The following is a 16,288-nucleotide window of genomic DNA, read 5'->3' on the forward strand; positions in this document are numbered from 1 at the left end:
GTCCAATCTATTCAGGGATTATGTTTCCGCAGCCAAGTGATTCCCAAGATGAGTGGGAAATGGGCTGCCTGGATTATGTCAAATTGTAGATGCTCAGTATGCTGCAACACCATGACTTGCGGTTCTTCTGCAGTTTGGGTGATGGGACCCGAACTGATGGGCTACCATCAACCCATTCCACTTCCTGCCCTTCTATTCTTTGTAGACAACGTAGGCCCACCTTGTCCGCCCATATGGTGTCGACAAAATTTCCGGCTGCCCCGCAGTCCAGGAGTGCCATGGAGTCGATCTTGCGGTGTCCAGAGAGTACTTTAATGGCCACCACCATGAGCCGGGCATCTTCCTTGAGAGTCGAGAAAGCCACTGACAGGGTAGCGTAGGGACTGTGCTAATAACCTCGGGATCCCGTCCCATTCTAGGACCGAGGTCTGGTGTTTCCCGACCGCCGAGGCAGTACTTCCGGGCGGTCCTGGAGTAAATGACTTTTAGAACCACAGTAGGTGTACAACCCCTTGTCCCTGCTTCTCTTCCTTTCTTCCGAGGTCAAAGGGGCCTGTGTGGCTCCTATCGGCATGGGCTCTTCCCGGGACTGTGTTGGAGTTGTAGGTGGTAGGAGTTCAGGGATGGGGTAAGTGCTGCGATGACACCGTCATTCTGTCTGGCGTTCCTGCATTCTGTAGTCAATCTGTCGGACCGAAGAAAGCAGATCTGGGAATGGTGGAGGTCTTGGGGTCTGTGCAAGTTTGTCCTTTATTTCCTCCCTGAGGCCCCATCTGAATATAGAATATTGGGCCTGTTCCGGCCAACCTGCCTCTGCTGCTAACCTTTTGAAGGTGGTGATGTAAGACAGCAGATCGACAGATCCCTGGCGGACGTCCAATAAATCTTCGCATGCTGTGAAGGATATTTCTGGTAGCTCAAATGCCTTTTTGAGTTAGGCAACAAACCCTAGATAGTTTTGGAGAAGAGGGCTGGATCCTGTAACAAGTGGCATGGAACATGCCAACGTGTTATCAGTGAGATTCGTAATCATAAACCCTACGCGTGCATGCTCTGACGTATAAGTCCGGGCTCGAAAAGTAAAATGGATAGTACAAGCCTTTAGGAATTCTTTCAATTTCTTGGATGTACCATCGTACTTCCCGGTGGGTAAAGCCATGGGAGGCAATTCTGCTGGTTGATGGTCTTGGTTGGTCACAAGCTGCCTAAGGACTGTGTTCTCAGCCTTCAGATTTTGGATCTCCATGTTCAATCCCTGAACGGCTGCTAAAAGTTCCTGTACTTGTTCAGTGGTAGCCATGGTAGTTGTTTGGTGTTGAAATCTGTCATTTCCCTTATCTTCTTCCCCAGATCCGCTGAACTTCCCCTCCTCACCTGAGTCCGAGTTATCAGTTTCCAGCTCTTTCTTCAATGATCTCCTCCGAGTATTGAAGTCTCTTTCTTTTTTGTTGAAAGGTGGCCTACTCCGGTAAGAAGCCACCGTAACTGTTCCCACAGGTTAGGCAGGAACGGGACTCCCTTCCGGGATAGCAGGATTGGGGAACAACCCTAATAGGTACAGGAAAAACAGAGCACAGTAAGGTAGGAAGGTGGCAATCACATTGCTGGGTTCCGAGAGGTCGGTGGACTCCACTCCGGAGAAGGCTGTAAACAGTTCGTAATACGTAGGGAGTGCTTGAGCATGAAAGAATAGTAACCAAGTAATGGAACCCAGAAGGGGGTCTGACGCCGACAGAGGGTCAGCAAGCAGGTAATTGAATACACAAATGAAAACAAAGCAAAAGAGAGAGAGAATAAATGAAAGGTAAAGTAATAGCGGAAAGGGACGGTAATGTGAAATCACCAAGCAGCAGGGAGAGAGTGAGAGGAGCTCGCGAGGGAGCGGGCTGAGAAATAGAACAGCGTTCCAGTGTGGAACAGGAAAAGTAAATAGGACTAGCGCTGTGATGGCAGCGAAAAGCAAAGCCTCAGTTGCAATGCATCGGCTGCCAGGAGGGAAGTGAATAGGAAACCTCCCGGCAGCCGCCATCTTGGATGACAACTAGACCGCACAGAAAGACGTGCAACAAATGTGGCGTAACAATCAATGACGATATCCCTTCCACTTATGCCAGAGACACAATGCGCCAGGCGCATGACATCAAGTTCCTTGGAGCCCCAATCGTGTTGGTGTTGCTTGGATTCTGTGTGATCAAGATTATAATCTCACAATGCAAGATGACAGCAAAGAAAGCCATAGGGATGAAGATCATGATTGATAGCGAATCAGGATGGAAAGCCCGACACTTACCAGATGAAGAGATTAGAGACTTTGTGAAGAGAAGTATCCATGCACCTTAGGGAACGAAGTTCCTGTATCCAAAGAACCATAAGAAGTATGAGGGAAGATGGATCTATTGCAGTGCAAGTGGACAATGCATCCTCATGACATGGAACAAAGATGAGCATGTCAAGTCAGCTGGATGGGATGCCTGAAGGGAGTCATAAAGATATGGATCCCGAAGAAGCATTTCTTCAGACGAGAATGTCTAGATGTGAAGAATGATGGGAGAGTGGTCGATGAATCGCCCAGAGGGGGGAATGTAGTGAAGGAGCCAAGTACCCCCACCTCAACCACATAGCCCATATTGCCTCTATATTGGAAACCAGAGTATGTGACATACACGGAACAGTTGAACCAACAAAGAGCAGAGTACGGACTCTGTGCAGTACCAGTGAAAGTACCAATACCTATGAGAATCTGGGAGGCAAGGTGCCCATTGAGAAAACCATACCTGCATACGAGAAAATATGATGGCCATTTGAATGAAATCCCTGAAGAAACAGAGCAAATGAAGGGTCAGGACGAATGGTGACTTCACACAGAGCTGAACTGACGTACATAGAAGAGATGCAGAGACCAGAGAATACAGATATTCTATAAAGCATCATGAATGTACCAAGGATATGTGACATCTTGGGATCAAGGTGAAGAAGCTTATGCCACAGACACAGATGAAGATATCAAGTTAGTTATACGTGTACAGATGCAAAAGTAACGCAAGCAGGCAAAGTAATCTTGAAAGCTAGCCGCCTCAGGCTTTTCAGTGAATAGATTGCAGCAAATATATCTATATATATGTGCATATGGATAAATAAAGGGTGGATGTTTCTACTATGCAGTATAGCAGTGCTGGACACTAGCAAGAAGGCCTCATTTCTAGTGTGTCGCAATTAAAAAGCAAATTGAATTACAAAGTGAATCTCAGCAGACAGAATTGGATGATCCAAGAAGACAAGGTCTTATCAAACTGGAGTGAACTGACATTGGATACATTCTTGTGAAAGAACAGAACTCCTGTACAGAAGGCATGAACAACACAAGGAAGACATCAGAAGTTCATTAGAAAATAGTATTAAATGCACCAAAAGGTTTGTTTCCATGGTCTCTAGTCACGTGGAAGAATGAAGTTGAATGAACGAGATGGTCACACCTACGCACGAGTGCAGAGCGTGCCCTCACTCCCTGAATTTCTCAGAGCTAAGAACAAATTCAAGGCTGAGCTTCAAAGCCTAATTGAAAGTAGACAACTGAGGTGATGATGGATTGATTTGCTAATTGGTGGGAAGCACCTGGATGGCCAGCCTGCATGCTGCTAGACATAGATGGAAAAGTGCTGATGGAGGTTAGAGTGCCAACCAATTGTAGAGGACTGTGTAATTAGGGGTCCTATAGTTGTGTAAACCAATGGGATGTTGTGTATTTAGTGACGTTAGTAGTAGTCATTTTTAGGGGAGGGCTTAGTTGCCCCACCTGATGTTAAGTAACCAATCACATCTTCACACTTTTTGAAACTAGTATGGGTCGTATACTTAGATGTTCACTCAGAGCCAATCACCCATACTCATAGATTTTTGTAGTTTGCCACGTAGGATGGCGTTAGTGTATACATAGGCTAACGGCATTGATGATGAGTTTCTTGTATACAATCTCAGTTTGTACTAAGAATGTTTGAGTCAGAGGATCGAGCGATTTCGTTGATGTTCGCTGTGCTCCCTGTTTTAGATAATTGATATTAAAACAGTCTTTCTTTTGCCAATTACCTGAGTCGTCTCTATTATTGATGTATGAATAAAATCTGCATCCCCATCCATCTCCAAGTTAATTGCTACTCATCTTAAATGGCTGGGTTATCCAGTTCACATCCATTTAAAAAAATGCTCATATGCTAACTATATTAGCCCTCATCAGAATACTCCTCTCCCTCCAGGAGAAAATCCATGCCAAACAACTAGCCATTCACACCAAACTTCCACCCACCACCACCACAGCTCCCAAGTGGCCTTCCCATCCACCCTCCCTGCCATTCGAATTCCACCCTGTATCAAAACAGGAAGTGACCAACATTATAAAAAGCCTCAAAATCTCCCACTACAAAGAAGATGCTTGCCATGCACCCATCATCAAAGACTGTGCTGAGGCACTCACACCTATCATCACAACAATATTCAATTTGTTCTTCTCAACAAAGAATGCCATAGCCGCCCTGAAAGAAGTCTGTATCCTCTCGTTGCTTAAAAAACCCTCTCTCAACTCCACCATTCCTACAAACTACCACTGCATCACGACCATCACCTTCATCCTAAAAATCCTTGACCACACAACTTACATCCAGATCCAACACTACCTCGATGTAATCGACATCATCAGCATCCGACCATTATGCTTCCGCCCAAGGCATGGAGCCGAACCTGGGTTGCTGGACCTTAAAAACCAACTGGATGACATTAAAGACACTGGCAAACTTTCCCTCCTCCTTATGTTGGACCCATCTGCAGCCTTTGACCTCGTCGACCACCAACCGCTATGCAACACGCCACACTTGATATGTGCTGTGCCTATGGTCGTTAATAGACCATATTTGATTTACGCTTGTGCTTTATCGCTAATAGACCACATTTGATTTACGCTTGTGCTTTATGGTCACTAACAGACTATTGGTTTGCTGTGTCTCTGTTTGAGGGCAATATCTAGATGCCTTCAGTCCCTGTATTTTAGGCTACTATGTTTTTGTATATTTCTATTATTATACATACATATTATTATATACAGTATCATATTCACTGTTTGCCACATCTAGGTGCCTTCAGTCTCTATAGCCTAGCCCGGTTGGAACAGGTGCACCTAGGTGCCTCCCTTACTATGTACCTCAGACTATGCCCAATCGTGCCTCTTATACTTGTGCCCTACCAGTAAATGGTGCCTAGACCTATAGAATTAGCCATACAGTCCAGACACTAGTACTGACACTTAGTACTTGAAGGCCAGCTACCCTAGTCCACGCACTCTAAGCGGCACTCCCAGCCAACAGGAATAGCTTCACACTATGTCTAGCTCACGCAACACCTTCTCTCTAATGATCAACATTTACTGTCTAATGATCATGGTCACACTACACGCCTCATCTAAGAACAGCAACACAGAAGCTCCCCTCTGCAAGACAGCTCTCGCGCCTCATCTCATACTCACCACACCCAAGATACCTAACTACCTTGGCCACATCAACCCCACGTACCAGACCATGCCAGGCCGACTAGTGTACACCTCTCAGCCTACCCCAACTTACGAGAGAAACCTTAAACTACGTGCCAGACTTAATAAACTCTATGAACCTCTCAGAAGATCCCTCCCCACTATAAAACGCACAACGAAAGACCAACACACTAGAACATGCTCTGCACCCCCTCAATCTTCCCCATCAGCGAATACAAACATACCTAAGACAAATACCAATTCATCCAACTCGGCCATAACCAAAATGGACCCCAAAGGACACTCCCTCATGGGAGCACTCCTTAATGTAATATCCCTAGTGGCACATGCCATCGACCTAGCTGATTTAATCACAGAAGCCAATCTAGACTTTATTGCTATAACTGAGACATGGCTACATAATGCGGCAGGCCCATCGCTTATGCTAGCCATTCCGGACGGTTATACCATTTCTAGGCAGGACCGAGAAGGCTCCCGCGGAGGTGGAATCGCCATTATATCTAAAATAAACCTATCACTACGCCTAGTCCCCACTACAACTATGCAATCCTGTGAAACTCTCACTGCCAAAATTCCCATAAACAACACCCAAACTATCTCAATTCACTTAATTTACAGACCACCGGGTCCACTCGGAACTTTCGAGGAGGACCTGCACAGCCTTCTGTCTAACAATACCAAAACTACCTCCCAATTGCTCATACTAGGGGACTTTAACCTTGGCTTCAATGACCAAGCAGATGCCCATGCTGCCACTATCGCCAATACCCTTCACACCTTGGGACTTACCCAAAAAGTTAACACCCCTACACATGCAAAGGGTAGAATACTTGACTGGATTGCTGATTCCAACTGTTCAGCCACAGTATCCTCTTTCACGCCCCTCTCCTGGACAGACCACTCCTTGGTGTCCTTTAACGTACTAACTACCAAACCACCCAGCCTTGACCCACAGATAGCTCCACCATGCCCTACAAGAAATAAAAAGAACATTACAGCAGATAATATTATTCCCCTGATCCTTCCTACTTTAAATGCACTACCAGACAACCTCCACCCAAGTGCATTAGTCAACGAATTTAATAACATCATGCGTACCACTATGGACAAAGTTGCCCCCCTCAAAATGAGATCAAGTAAACCCAAGGCACACTTAAACAAGTGGTTCACGCCAGATCTCAAGGCCTTGCGCCTACACAAAAGAAAATGCGAATCTGTCTGGAAACTATGTCCATCCGAAGAGAATAAAGCTAATTTAACTAATATCTCTCGGCATTATAAAAATGAAATCTGCCTAGCGAAAAGTAACTCCTACAATGTTCGCATTGCCAATGCCAATTCAAGTATGAAGGAACTCTTCTCCATCTTGAAAGAACTTGAGTCCCCCATCGCCACACCAGATACCTGCATTAAAGACCAGACTTGGTGCACAGATATCCAATTAGCCTTAGCAAATAAAATCACCACACTGCAAAATAAAATTCAATTAAAAAAAGACACCCTAAACCTCACAAACAAACCACTTTTTAACAATACCATTAAAGACCCCACCAACAAATTCTCCTTCACTAAAACTACCATCTTAGAGGTAGAGAAAATCATCCTTTCCCTTAAACCGTCGAATTGCAAAGGTGACATCTGCCCAGCGCAACTAATAAAAGATGCTGCCAGAGACCTCTCACCGTTCATCTCAAAATTGATCAACTCCTCCTTCGCCTCAGGTATTATCCCGGCAAACCTAAAACAATCATGGGTGCTCCCTCTTCTTAAGAAGCAGACTCTTGACCCCCTCATTCCCACTAATTATCGGCCCATCACCACCGTACCTTTCCTTTTGAAGATACTAGACAAGGTTGCCTATATGCAAATTCAAAGACACCTTGATTCCAACAACCTTCTGGGAGCCAGACAATCCGGTTTCCGTCCACTCCACGGTACTGAAACTGCACTCATTGACCTAAAGACCCAGATAGACGATCTGAGAGACCAAGGCAAGACGGCACTCCTCCCCTTACTTGATCTCTCAGCGGCCTTCGATCTGGTGGATCACAAGGTCCTTTGCAAACACTTGGACACTGCTGCACACTTCTCCATGCAGGCCACCAAATGGATTGAATCCTTTCTGAGTGAGAGAACAATGAGAGTCTTCTCCCCTTCAGCAGCAGCTGACCCTCTTCCTATCACATGCGGCGTCCCTCAAGGCTCCTGTGTTTCACCAACCTTGTACAACATATTCACCAAACCCCTCTTCGATGATCTGGACCTTCTAGGTATCACCTATACTAACTATGCAGATGATACACAGATTCTCCTCCCGCTTTCTGGGGATCATGGCAGGGACAGGGAGTTGGTGAATAGAGTGTACCTCATTATTCAGGCATGGATGGCATCACATGGCCTTTGCCTGAATGATGATAAGACTGAGTTAATCATTCTGGGCACGCAGGCCAATATCAACAAACTAGGCAAGGACTATTCCACATTTATCATAGATGGCAATAGCATTAAGGTTTCGAGCGAAATAAAAACTCTAGGCTTCTATCTTGACTCCACCATGTCTTTTGCCAAACAAGTTAACTCTTTAGCCTCAACGACAGCATATACCTGCAAGTTAATAAGAGCAGGTAAACCCTTCCTATCCAACAACAGTTGCATGATCCTAGCGAGAGCCTTAATACTATCACGACTCGATTATTGCAATGCCCTTTACAGTGGCGCTAACAAAACCATCACTAAAAGGCTACAAATCCTACAAAACAACGCCCTCAGAGCCGCCTTAGGCATAAACAAAAGGGACCATATCTCATCCATTAGACAACAACACAAATGGCTCTCCACTGACAATAAAATTCACCTAAAAATGCTCTCCCTGACACACAAAGCCCTCAATAACGCTGCCCCCATTTACCTGATGGACAAAATAAAAAGAAAATTTCCAGCAGACCTACAAGAACCCCCAACTCCAACTGTCTGGAAATTCCTAGATTTAAACTTGCCAAAATTGGCGGCTCAAGCTTCCCTGTGCTAGCTGCTAAATGGTGGAATGCCCTACCTCACAACCTGAGATCAAACCAACCTTTCCTCCACTTTAGAACGAATCTTATCAAACACCTCAATGACAATAATATGTAAGATTTGTAAGACTCTAATCTGTGTTATGTTACTTATCTGTATGTATATATGTACCTTCAAGATTTATCACTATTGTAAATTTTAACTATGCATCATTGCAAATTGCTATAACACTATAATCTCCATGCAACATTGTAAGCTTCGTATATTCTGTTCACTGCGCCCGGTTACCCTTGGGTCTGGCGCGCAATACAAATAAATAAACAAACAAACAAACAACAAACCACCTCATCTCAACAGCTAACTTCTGCCCTGCAGCCTCTGACTGGATCAAATACTTCCTGGCTGAGAGATCTACTTGTGTTTACATGGACGATCATGCAGCCCACCCACACTAGTAACCTGTGGTGTCCCACAAGGCTCATGTACCTCCCCCACTCTACACAACATTTAAACTAAACCCCTCTTTGACCATTTGCATGTCTTCAGTATATCATACACAAATTATGCAGTTGACACCCAAATCTTCCTTCCTCTCTCCTCTCTCAGACATCTACCACAAGACGCTGTGGCCATCAATTCAGTATACAACATTATCCAAACCTGGATGGCATCCCACCTGCTCTGTCTAAACGATGACAAAACTGAGATCCTCAGCTAACTTCTGCCCTGCAGCCTCTGACTGGATCAAATACTTCCTGGCTGACAGATCTACTTGTGTTTACATGGATGATCATGCAACCCCACCCACACTAGTAACATGTGGTGTCCCACAAGGCTCATGTACCTCCCCCACTCTACACAACATTTAAACTAAACCCCTCTTTGACCATTTGCATGTCTTCAGTATATCATACACAAATTATGCAGTTGACACCCAAATCTTCCTTCCTCTCTCAGACATCTACCACAAGACACTGTGGCCATCAATTCAGTATACGACATTATCCAAAACTGGATGGCATCCCACCTGCTCTGTCTAAACGATGACAAAACTGAGATCCTCATCGTAGGATCACACGCTGCACTCTGCAACCTGGACCCAGCCTACAAAGCTTTCAACATTAACGGCAATCTGATCCAAACTTCACGTGCAGCTAAAACACTTGGCATCTACTTAGAAGCTACACTCAACCTATCATACCAAGTGAATGCCACCGCCTCCTCTGCTGCCTACACCGCCAAACTACTCAATGCCAGCAAACCCTTCCTCATCACGCCTAACCACCTCTCAAAAGCCAGAGCTATTACCAGAGCCAAACTTGACTACTGCAACGCCCTCTTTGCAGGCACCTCCGAGCGAAACCTGTGTAAACTACAAACCATTCATAACAATTCCCTCGGGCCCGCCTTAGGTCTGTCCAAACATGACCACATCTCAGAAGCCAGAACAAATGCTCAATGGCTACCGATCCACAAGCGAATCAAATTCACAACTCCATGGCACACCGGTGCCTCACTAACACTGCCCCAGTATACCTCTCTCGTTGTGTTGAGAAATACATCCCCCTTCGCCAACCGAGATCCACAAACTGCCATTACCTCACAGGGCCCAGCTTCAACGGAAAAACCAAAGGAGGTACGAGCTTCCTTGTCATTGCCGCTAAGATCTGGAACATTCTCCCCATCGCACTAAGAAAAGATCCTTCCGACTGGACCTTTCGAAAAAAAAATCGGAAAACCTGTCTCTTTACCTAAGTCACTCTGCTCCCGCACCCTTATCTAAACAGACACTTCCACTCTATGTATTGACTGTACTGCTTGATACATGATATCCTGTTTCCTTCCCTATTGTAGATATATTGTTTCCTTACCTATTGTAACTGGTGCCCAGATACCTGAGGGTTGAGAGCGCTACCACAAATACAAAAATAAATAAATACATTATACTTATCCTTCGTTCAGAGTTAAGTAATTTAAGGTTGTAGAATGCTTAACGATAAGCATGAAATCAAGCAAGGATGAAACTCAAGAGTCATTACATACCTCATAATCCAACCATTCCCTATATCTGTTAAAGCGGCTCCAGATCAACAACCACCAGCAGCCATCTTGCAATCCATGTGAATTGTTTTAAATGTTAATCAATATTAATTAAAAGTAGACAACTATTAATGGCACAGGCAGTGTATCTAATCAGAGGCTATATTAGCCATTGAGTGCATTTTAATACGTATTCGTCAAAAGATTATAAGCAAAGTCAATATGTTTGTCGTCCTCAGCGACAGCCCGACAGCCTGATATCTGTGTTGCGCAGAAAAATGTTCAAGTGTCGCCAACATAATCGAACACATACTGTGTTCTCCCTTAAGAAGGAAGCTGTGAAATTGCATGATATTTAAGACACTTAAATATATATGTATGCATATATATGCATATATATATATATGTATATATATATTTATTTAAAATCCTGCAGCGTTAACCGTTTCAAAGCAGTGTTGCGCTGTTCCCACTCACCTAGGTGCGCATTCTCTTCATGTCTATTATCATGAAGATGCAATTTGCATATTTTGATGGACTTCTCCTGTTTTGCGATTCTTTTCTTGTTTTACATCAGCCTCTGGAATGAGGGCCACCACGGGCCGTCATTAACCTTCCAAATCTTGCTCAAAACAAATGGTACAAGAGCTCCCTAATTTGTGGATCAAAAAGCCACTTGTCCATTATATAATTGGAATGAAAGAGAAAATGTTGCTGTTCTGAAGAGCACAGTAATTACTAGCTGTTAATTGCTCTCCGGTGGTGGCTCACTTTTAATTAAAAAGAACAGCTCGTCGCAGGCCGATAAGCAACGGCGAGGACCACTGGTTTAATCACCAAAGCAGAGAGAGGCGTTTCTGCAGTGGCCAACAACAGCTTGAGCAACCTTCTGATGTCCAATTGAGATTAAAACGTGTCCGTTTAGAGCAGTCAGATTTGATTTCCGCGAGGAAATGACTATTTGAAGTCTTGCAGCGCGAGTGTCCCCGCCACACCCCGCTGACGCTCGCGGGAATAATCACTGGCTTGCGGTTGTGATCGTTCAAGGAAAGCATTTCTCCTACTTTTCCTCGCGACTTCATCATTCTTGGGTAATTGGCCTGTCTGAGGTGAGCACTTTTCTCCTCCTTCAAAAAAAAAACGGCTTTAAAGCGTGGAGGGCCCACAGACTGTGCGTTTAATTATTGTTCATATTTCATGTAGTCGGCGTGAATTTCATTTCAGAAGAAAGTGATTTACCTATCTTAAGGAGACGTACTGGAACTAGAGCTTATGTTTTCCCCCTATAGTGCCTGTCGATTTACATGCCAAAGAAATGCGTAGAAGGCCCAACGTTAATTCCTAAAGTGGCCTTTGTCCTTTCACTTGCTTCCCACGTTGTGTTTCCCTGGAATTCGCCGTGGCTTTGTGTATGGAGTATCTAATTATTCCTTGCGGAAAAAGCTTTTACAAAAGCCCTCAGTCAAAATGTGTCATGTGCAGCGTTACATTCTTTAAGTCGGTGACAGAGTTGCTAGCTGGCTCCATGTCATCCATTTGCTCAACAGGGTATTCCATGATGGGGCTTGTAGGCCTCCATTTATACTAGAACAAACCCAGAACTACAAGTACCAACATGCCAAGTGTATTGGTCTTTAAAGGCTGGACAAATGAACATGTTTCCGGTCCCATGGAGCCAGATGGCAACTTGTAATGTTCTCATTCGTGGCAGTGGCATTGGCAGTATATCTCGTGTGCTACTGACATCAATGCTCAGATCATAAAACACGTTCTCTCACCACTTGCCAATCAAGCAGAAGTTGCACAATAACACTCGGGTCTGTTACATCACACTTTCGTCAAGTGCTATGAACGCTAGTTTAGCAAAATCTGAACTTTTATTTCGGTTAACAGATAATTCCCTGTTACGCAAAACCAATGCACAATACAGTAAGAAATACAAATTACTTGAAAAAGAAAGCCAAGCAGAAGGGGATTGAGTTGCCCGTGTCATGGCGCCATCTGGTAATCCAAAGCCAGTGAATATTACTTGGAAGGAAAAATCTTTCAGCCTCATAGCGAGTGAGGCGGTATTAGTGGTGGTAAGACGTCCAAACACAATGACTGTCATCACAGCAGTTCACTGTGACATAGCTGCCTAATTCTGAGTTTCTGGTATTCCCCATTATAATGTATTTGGGAAGGGAGGTATTACCGCTGGTGGCAATACTGGCATTTACTTTAGGTAATACACGGTGCACATGCTGGCAGTTTTGCAGATCATAACCAGGTGGATGGATGAATCAGGAGGTAATACTGTTATTGCTGCCTGTTCCAGTTCCCTCCAAATTCAAAAGGAGGCCCTATTTCTATGTGCTTCTTTCAAGTCAATTGGCCAGGCAAAGAGGACGCCAATGGCAGAGGAAGTGCATTTCTGAGGTATTCTCCTGTGAATCAGGGATGTGCCCCAAGATCTGCTGGCCGGATCCCTAAAAAAATGGCCATTCCGAAGCAATTTCCAGATGGAGATCAATAATTTGTCAACATAAAGCACAAAGTATATTCAATTCTCTCCGGATTATCACTCTATCCACAAATTATACATATTTTTCAATTTACGTTAATTCTTTGCCCATGCAAAATGGAAAATCGTTTTTTTTTTATTTGCTCCCCTTTTTTGTTAATTACCGAGTTGGATGCTCTGCAAGATTTGAAGTTACTGTCTGTTGTATAGCCACAGAGGATTTCATAAGATTAATGTCCACATGTGAGACCATAGTTGTTTAGAAAATGTACATTGAATTGTGGATTGGTAGCTATTGTCAGGGACAGCGGGAAAGCAAGGTAACTGAAGAGGATTTGGGAGGTATTGGGGAAAGTCTGGAATTGGAAATTGTATGTACCCCCCCAGCCCCCGCCCCCCCGAGCACACTGCTGCATTTTAATATTGAGTAGGAACTGCAAACTGTCATGTTAAAACAACTGCTTCTTGCCCACTGTCTCAACATGTGAGAACTCAGCTGGCATAAAAACATTGTATAGTGGGCCTTTATTCCCTGATTGATACATTGGGCCTCATTACGAGGTTGGAGGTAGCCATGGCGCTATTAGCGCCCTGGCTGCCTCCAAAATCGTTCCGACTCCGGTCTGGTGGATGGAGCAATTACCGGGCCATTCCGAGGTCGGCAGGACCGGTAATTCCCCATTCACCAGAGCCATTTCCCATTCGCATTTGAGCCCCCATAGGGCTCAATGGGAAGGGGGAAGGCGGCAATAACGGTACCGCAAATTGCGGTACCGTTATTGACCCCGGTATCCCTTTGAGGGTCCCATCCTTAATGCCTGGTAAAACCAGGCGTTAAGGAAGAACCCACAAAGGGAACTCGTAGTAGGGCGGTAAGGGATTACCGGTGCCCTTACCGGTGCCGGTAATCCCTTACCGGCCACCTCATAATGAGGCCCATTGTTTCAGAATGATTCCTTGCCCTCCGCTTCCATTGAAATTAATGTGTTCCTTTGGGAATAATAGAAAGGTGCATGGAGGGAGGGTTCTCGCTCGCATCAAAGTCTCGCAATGTTGTTGCTTGCTTTCTACTAATACATTGTTTACCGATCCACCAAAATAGTCAGTGGTAACTTTTGGTTGGTGCCTGCGAAGTGTAGGAAAGCCCCTAGATGCTCACACCTGAAAAAATACAACCCACTAGGGAAAAAGGCCCAATACACCTCTTGCAAGGATAATATTTCCACATAAAAATGGAAAGCGCCTACAAAAAAGTCTGCTGCTGCAGAACGTTCTGGCAAAAGCTGCATGAACAGTACATTATCAAGGTACAGAGCGTCATCAGTGACATCATCACATACAGTAAAAACCCTCACAGCTGCTTGGTGAGACCCTACACATGGACAGCCTGCTCCATAGGGGATGCCAGACCATTAGTCCCATCCCCATCCATCCATCTTCTCCCACGTGGGTGATGTTGCTTTTGTCATCGGTCCTACGTCTGGTAATTGGCAATTATTTGCAAAGCTAAACAACACATCTCTATCTATGTGGCAGTGCACTTGGTACGAGCAGACCAGGCCCCAACAGAAGTCAGATTCCTGCTGCCCTGTGGTCAAGTCCAAGGGTCACCGGGAGCAGCTCAAGGAGATCCCCACGGGCCCAAGAGAGATGATTTTGTTGTAGGGGAGAGCTGGCTGGAGCACCCAGAGGATCTGGGACAGTGGACAGAGTAGATGTGGAAGAAGAGCCAACCAAAAATCGTGAACACAGGTAAATGCATCAGTGTATTTTCACGTCTTGTGTAATATTGTTTGATACAGATTGGGGTAAATGTTTGCCCCTGGTTAAAGAATTCTGAAAACTGTTGTGATAATCCAAGGATACAGAAGGGAAGGAACCCTGCCTACAGAACTGTTGATGAAAAAGTAAAAGCTGTTGGCAACTGCAGCTTAGGATAAACAAGTAAAAGCAGCGCAACCACACTCCCTACTGATGTAAGAGGATATGAGACCACTGCGCCTGTCTCAGTAGTGTAGTATGGATCTGCCACCCCGATGTATGTGCTCTGTGTAAGTGAGACGAAAATATTTTGGATGAGAGCCCCATGCTTGTCGTGTCTAAACCCGCACCTCAATATTTGAAACCCTAAATGTGCAACTCCTTTACGACCCTGTTTTATATTTCACACTCTCCTGTATCCTAGTATTGGAGCTGTAACAGGCTTTCTTTCTACCAATGTATTTGTCTTATCTTTGACTCTCACCTACCCACGTCTCTGAAACAAGCTGAAATACTGCTCTGCACTGTGGGTAGCATAACTGGGGATATAGGGTGTGAACCAGAAGTCATCTGAATATGACCGACACCTCAGCTGTTGTTGAAAATTCTGTACAGGGGGAGGAACCGAGGTCAGGTGGTGATATTTGAGCCTCTGGATACACATGGTAGAGCAGTCAGCAATGAGCCTTACCAACTCCGCCAGCCACAAAACACAATAGCATCCCGATGCAGATGGAGTTAGGAACTGGCCTGGATCTATAATAAGTCATAACTTGTCTTACCCCTGTGAGAATGAATTCAGGTCAGTCTACAGAAGTGCTGCTTCCACCTAAAGGAAGTCCAGCACATTTCATGTTTACTCACTACTCGCCCAAAGAATATAAGTACCTGAATAAATGGCATGAATATACGCAGAGTGAGTCACTTAGTCACTTCACCCAGGAAGGCACATTTCACATAGATAAGATGACAAACCTGCGTAGGGCTTTAGAAAATAAAGGTGGACGTATACACTAACGGCAATGGAACAGCTACCTAGATCGGTATACCGAAGCTACTAAGAGACAGACTGTGTCCAACACCCGGACACTGAAAGGCAAAAGAAAAACTCCATGGGCAAGTCAAATCCCTGAAAACTGAGAACTCCAACCTGCAGGTGCTGACCCACAAAGTCAGGTACAAACATTTATATTGCGTAATCCAAGGGGAGCCCTACCAAAGGAAACTCTTGAAGATATTCTGAACACTTATAACCCTGACATTTTAAATGTTGCACGGGACAACCAACCGGCTAGCTCAGACTCTGCCAACCTATCCTCCATCCACCCCAATAAACCCTATCATTGGCCCGTTCACCCCTGAATAACGAGCTCCGATCTCAAAACCTTTTTCCGCCTTCCTCAACCTCGGTTGAAAGGTTCCTGAATTTGACAGCC

The sequence above is a fragment of the Ambystoma mexicanum genome, chromosome 10 (assembly GCF_040938575.1).
Source record: "Ambystoma mexicanum isolate Mex_15411 chromosome 10, UKY_AmexF1_1, whole genome shotgun sequence".
NCBI classification, from domain to species: domain Eukaryota; kingdom Metazoa; phylum Chordata; class Amphibia; order Caudata; family Ambystomatidae; genus Ambystoma; species Ambystoma mexicanum.